Raw genomic sequence first — 7,037 nt, 5'->3', positions numbered from 1 at the left:
CGACCAAGAGACCGGTTGGATGACCAGTCTGTACTACTTTCACTCCCTTTCCTTCCTGTTTGTACCAAGTCCGATGTACTCCCTCCGTTCGGAATTACTTGTCACAGAAATGGATGTACCTAGATGTATTTTAGTTCTAGATACATCCATTTCCGAGACAAGTAATTCTGAACGGAGGGAGTACATACTAAATTCCCCCACCCCCACTTTATTTATTGTTTGAACCAAGTACTCCCTCCGTCCGGAATTACTTGTCATCAAAATGGATGTGTCTAGAACTAAAATACATCTAGATACATCCATTTCAATGACAAGTATTTTCGGACGGAGGGAGTACAAGATTCGACTCCATGAAGTAGCTTTACCTCTAAGAATAGAAGAAAAAAATATGTGACGTTGGACCATCCGATCGAGAGGGGCTGAGAGGTAGAAAATGATGCACATGCAGCAACGTAGTGAGCTGGGGAAGTAGAGCTAAGGCGGTTTCGAACGAAGATATACCTGAAGGTCGTCGGGATGTGGATAGTGGGCGACGGGAGGCCGGATCCGCCCATAGGCAACGACGAAGGGATCGGAGGACCTCCCGTGCCGGCGCTCGGCCAGAGATAACGGTGTGGCCGGCAGTGGGTCTCCTCCCTCGCTGTCGATGACGGCCTAAACGCTGCCCCTCCTCCCCTTCACCGGCGGAGGGGGATACGTCCGGATCTTTAACCAGCGATGAGGATAGAAAGCCAGTGTTTTTTGAAGGGAGAAAGACAGTGTTACTACCCCTATCTTGTTTAGATCTGGAGAGGATGAGAGTGTGTGAATAGAGCAACCCTAACAAGCAAGCGCGGAGGCTCCGACCTATATATACGTAGTGGAGTAGTTTTCCTTTTTCACTCCATCAAAACAATCGTTTAAAATTGTGTACTACTACATGCCAGGTCGCGGTTTTTTTAGTTGTTGATTGTTTTTTGAGATAGCTACCTGCTTGTTCCAAGTGGTGTTACGGTGTGCCAGGTCGCACTTTGTATCGTTCAAGTCTGGTACTACAAGTCCCTCCATTAAATGAACAACCAACCCCTCGTAAAAATTGTGAACAAGCCCACGGCTAAAATTAGTGGAAACGTGGGTTGCCCCAACATGCATTATTATTTATATTTTCTACTCCCTCCGTTCCTAAATATAAGTCTTTTTTATAAGCCACACCTAAGACAAGAATTTTTTTTATTAGCAGTGAACCCCACATGTCATAGACACAAAAATTGTGGCAAGATTCCCTTAGGCAAGCCAAAGTGTGTCTAACAATTTGAGCAACTCAGGTTAGGCAAGTGTGGCAAGTGTGGGAAAAATAATGTGGCAACATAAGACAAACATAGTCACAATCCAAACAGCCCCGTAATTTTTTGTGACATGCATGAAAATTTGGTTACTTAAATTTATAGTCAAAATTTGGCAAGGTGCATCAAATCAACACATGCAAGTATCAAAAGGAAAGTCACGGCATGCATGCATGCGTTGTACTCCCTCTGTTTCCAAATATAAGTCTTTTTAGAAATTGCAACAAGTGACTACATACGAAGCAGAATATGTCTACTCCTACATACGAAGTAGCCCATTTTAAATGTGTACAAAGACTTATATCGAGTGCAATGCTTTGATGTGTCGCGTCAACTCGTACAAGACCAAGAAATTTGATTACTACAACGCCCTCTCCCTCGCGGACTGAGCTCCGGTGCCTTAACTGCACCTGCCTTTGGCTGCATGACAGGAGGGCCAACCACCTGTTGGGCCGACCTGTCATAGACGCAAAGGCAGGAGCAGTAAGTAGAAGCTTTCGCTACACGCTATCCCTCCCGCACGAGGTGGACGGACATGCAGCAGTGGATTCGATACTGTAGAAGTAGGAGTAACATCATTGTTCATCTTCTCGAAGAGGCGAAGAGCCAAGCGCAACCCGAACGTGGCAGTTGCGAACGCTCACGTGGTGCGGTTCCTTGGAGTACTAGCCAGGCTCTTGCATGAGACAAAATTGCTATTGTTTAACAATTAAACTCCATTATCCATTGGTTGATACTCATTCTGCATAGGTCCACGCGCTTAGCACCGTTTCCTCCTGGGGTCACCAATGTTTATTTGCTAATTAATAGCATTGCATGCAATGAACTAGCCATTGCAAGTCATTAAAAGCATGCACACCTCTCATCTCTTATTGGTTGATATGTCAAGAAACAAGAAACAAGGTAGAAGTTAATGCACCGCATCTAAGTGTTTTGGGACTATTTGGTTTTCGTAAGATGACTTACACACCTAGACGGAGGGAGTAGTATAGCCCTGTAAACCGGAAAGGAGTATTTGCCTTTCTAGAGATTTCAACAAGTGACTAGACTACACCGTGTGCAGTACTCCCTCCCTTCCGGTTTATAGGGCTCAAATCTCAAAACTCATGAACCAAGGCATTTTGCGATTGGAGGAATGTATCTCCTACTTTACAAAACTACCCTAATTAAACTCATGCATTAATTACGTAGTCCTCTCGTTTTCCTCTCCGCCTTGGTCGCGGTGCACAATATTGAGCACTCCTATATGACTAGCCGCTCTATCTACATGCGGGACATTTCAAAGCATCCGGGCCCGCGTGCCATCCACCAAATCACAGTGAGGTGCTACAGTCGAGACTCACCTGTCACCCCGGTGTGGCCGTCATGACCCGTCATATCACAAAACCCACACCTTTACCAGCAGTGGTAAGGTGGCCTCCAAGTTGGACTGGACGAAGCAACCATCATTTCACTGGAACGCTCGTTCAAGCCCTTTCTTCCCTTTCTTGAAGAAAACCTCACTCCAGGCTACTCACTTCTGCCATTTCTCTTCTGTACCGACGAAGGAAAGGTGGGCGAATCAGTTATGCTGCTATATTTTCATTCCAAGAATCTTCTTTTTGCGAAGCACCGACCGATTCTCACATCCTATTCTTTTCCTGTTTTCATTGCGATTGTGGTTTCCTTTCGATTGCTTTTTGTTTGTCAGTTCATTGATGGATCCTGGAGCACTAGGCAAAGAGTTGCCGGCGGACAACCCACTGGAGACAGCGATCTCCAGGAAGCGAGCACCGACCAACGAGTTGACCCTATTGGCGGGCCAACCCATGGAGACGAAGAACTCCAAGAAACAAGCACTGGCCAAAGAGTTGAGGACGTTGGCGGACGAACTCCTCAAAGAAAGTTGGAAGAACAGCAAGGGCCCCACTGTGCCTACCCCAGGAACTCTAATTGCCACCTAGGTGAGGCTCAAGACCGAGTTTGAGGAGATAGTCGCCGTTGAGAAGCAGTATTCCCCTGGCAAGGTGATGGCCCCCATCGAGGACGAGGAGATGGGATGAGATCCCCCGGTGAGCTGCACAAGGTAAAAAATAATGGCTTATTACCATAGTTGTGTTTTTTGATTATTCGCAATGTGCTTGCTAATATGTTAGGGTTGTGCAGGTGTCGGTGGACGTCCTTGATGATTCCGATGTCGTGGCCCGTCCTGTTGGCATCGCCCTGGAGACCGATTCCGATGTCGCTGTCCATTCTGTGGACATCGCCCCAGAGATCGATTCTGATGTCGCGGTCAGTCCTGTGGACATCGCCCCAGAAATCGATTCCCATGCCGCTGTCCGTGCTGTGGTCATTGCCCGAGAGATCGATGACAAGAAATAGTTGGTCGCGCTAATCCTTCAGGGTAGTTTGCATTGCCCTGTGTTTAATTACCAGAACGATGCGTGTTATCAAACCATCTTAGGGCTAGTGCACTGTCTTGTGTGGGCGGATCTTGCTACTTTTGTTTGATAGTGAATCATGCGATGAATCATGCGAACCCTCTCCGAGTTATGGAAACAGATGTATCCTCACCAGCTTTTGATGTAATATATGGCATGCTTAGATGTAAGTTTGAACTGTTTACAATATCAGCAGGGCTTGTTTGATGATTCTTGGTGTTAGTAGGCTAGCTACTGTGCGAGCTATAGTACTTGCAAAACACTCACCAAAGAGAAACGTTGGGGCTGATGAGCTCGTGGTACGCTTATACTTATCCTAAAATTGTAGGCTTAGCGATCGATCAGACAATAGTCGACATACATTCAGGCCTCATTTGGTTCATAGGGTAGGAAAATCGTAGCAAAAGTGTAGAGAACGTGCAACACAAAATCATAGCAGTGCAAAGACGTACTCCCTCTCCAAAATAGATGACCTAGGCGGGCTAGTTTGTCCTAGTGGGTTTCAGTGATATGACGTGGTACAGTGTCGTCCAGTCTTCGCGTGTGGTAGCAGTATTGCGGGTACAGTAAGTTTTCTTGAAGAAGCGGAATTCAACGAAGTCATGATGGTTCCTTCGTCCGAACAACTTATAGTGGGAAAGGTTGGGCCTGCGATACGACCGGGGTAGACCAGGATAATTTTGTGCATGGCAGGTGGACCAGGATGGTCGATGTCCCACATGTCGGCGAATGAAAGTATTCTTTCCGATATAGAGGACGAGCAACGAGTATTCATTGTTTATTTTTGATGAAAGCTATTGTCTCCACTGTTACGACGGAGGAGTGTGAAACACGGCAGCCCAGTGAACTTGGCATGTGAACCACTCCCTCCTTTCTCATGTAATGCCCAGGTTACAGCTTTTTCTCACTTTCTCTCTATCTATTTCCTCTCAAATGTTTTTTACCTTTCTTTTTTTAAGACACAATTGTTTTTTATGCCTTTTTTAGAATTATTTTTTTATACCTAGGAGCACGTGTAGAGACGGGCTCTTGCAGAGCCCACTCCTTGACTTTGTCAATGCCTCTCTCTCCTCCACATAAGGAGTACTACTTGCTATGCATGCATGCGGCGGGCAGCTGGCGTCTTGAGGGGCCAGGGCGGTGAGAGCGGGCTCCGGAAGCGGTCCGGACTCCAGCATGGCCCACCTCACATTATCACCATATATTTCTTGGAGTCCGTGCGCGGCGGGCGGGCGATCTCTTCTCCCTCCCCCATTTCTCTCTTCTCAGCCGACGCCCGCCGAGCGATTAGATTTCGGCTATCGACGGTTTATTCAATTACGGTCCCACATGTCAGTGAAATTGCAAGACAACGCTGAGCCAGTGACCGTATAATCACCATATCTCGTATACAATGATCAAAGTGAGCAATCAAGACAAGTTCGATGACCGCCAATGCATTTTACTCGGTAATAAATGACCAGGATTGAAGGGGAATCCAAATTTGCTTCGTCTTCTATCCTTGAGCTCTTGACAAACCAATGCACTATACGGTTGTCCAGCCACTCCACCCCAGAGCTCTCACCAAGCGTCGTTCATGCCACCGCGCCGCACACTAACCGGTAAGGCAGCGATGGCATCCCGCCGCGCCGAGTTCCTCGCCGCCCACGACCACACACAAAATGGTAGGGAAGCGATGGCATCCCGCCGTTCCGAGTTCATCGTCGCGACCTCACAACTATGTGGGAGGAATTTGAAGATGCCAAGGCCGAATGGGCGGTAGAGCAAGAGGCGGCCAAAGCCGCACAGAGGGAGCGGAAAAGTCAGAAAGCACTCAAGAAAAGAGAGGCCCACCGCCGCAAGAAAGAAAAGGACGCACGCGCTGCTGCGGAGAGGTCGGCGGAGATCCAAGCATGGTGGGGTGTCGCCGACAAAGCCGGGAATGAGAACGACGGCGTCTGGCCAGCATGTGAGAAGTAGTAGTACTAGTAGTTAGTGTGTGTGTCTGTGTCTGAGTACGAGCATGTACCAATACTACTAGTTACTACTGTAGTTTTTAGAGCAAATTACCAGTACATTAGCCTAGACTAAATGGAAAAAATTCCTATCCTAAGCATCAAATGGCATCTCTTTATCTATAGGAATTGAGATGCATGTCATCTCACTTCCTATGATTTTCATATTCCTATCCTATGAATGAAAGGAGGCCTCTGTTGGAGTAACTACTGTAGCTAGCAGTACTGCTGGTACAGTAGTTTTCTTCAAGAAGCGGAATTCAACGAAGTCATGATGGTTCCTTCGTCCGAGCAACTTCAAAGTGGGAAGTGGGCCTGTGATTTGACGGCTCATTAGTCATTGTTACTGCGGCGCGACGACCTGGGTGACTCTCCCTTGGAGTTCTGCGTGCATGGCAAGTGGACCAGGATGGTCGACGTCCCACATGTTGGCAAACAGAAGTATTCTTTCCGATATCGAGGAGCAAGGAAACCGCGTGGTATAGTATCGCTGCTGATTGGTTCGCAAAAAATAGTATCACTGCCGATTTATAATTATTTTTTATTTCTGATGAATGCTAGCATTTCAACTCTTACGACGAAGGGTGCCAAACACGGCACGTGCTGGATGTCCCACACGTCAGCGAAAGGAGTGGGACATGAACAGCGTGGTAGAGCCCAGCGTAAAAAAAACAGCGTGGTAGAGCGTCTCCACTTCTTCCACTTCTGGGTCGGAGACCACACGTAGTAGTACTTAGTGGTATGAACGATACACAGTGCGACCTGGAGAGAAAGACACGTCTAGTTGGAAGGTCTCGGGGCATACATGTAAACAAATATAAAAGTTAATATGTGCCTCCAACTAATATAGTAATAGTAGAGTACTTAGGCACGTACTCCATAACATCACCGTGCATTGCACGTACAACATTTAGTGGTAGTACGTAGTAAGAGACAAATGCCGCCCAAGAGTTCCCTTCTCGACCTACTTTTGGGTGTTTGGTAGAGTGTATGGAGGGTGCATGAGTCCACACTATTTTAGCACAAATACACTAGAAGCATGCATGAAGAGAGCATGCATGAAGAGGGTGAAGGAAATATGCCCTAGAGGCAATAATAAAGTATTATATATTTCCTTATATCATGATAAATGTTTATTATTCATGCTAGAATTGTATTAACCAGAAACATAATACATGTGTGAATACATAGACAAACAGAGTGTCACTAGTATGCCTCTACTTGACTAGCTCGTTAATCAAAGATGGTTATGTTTCCTAGCCATAGACATGAGTTGTCATTTGATTAACGAGATCACCTCA

The sequence above is a fragment of the Aegilops tauschii genome, chromosome 2 (genome assembly GCF_002575655.3).
Source record: "Aegilops tauschii subsp. strangulata cultivar AL8/78 chromosome 2, Aet v6.0, whole genome shotgun sequence".
Lineage (NCBI taxonomy): Eukaryota > Viridiplantae > Streptophyta > Magnoliopsida > Poales > Poaceae > Aegilops > Aegilops tauschii.
This window is presented reverse-complemented; position numbering follows the sequence as displayed.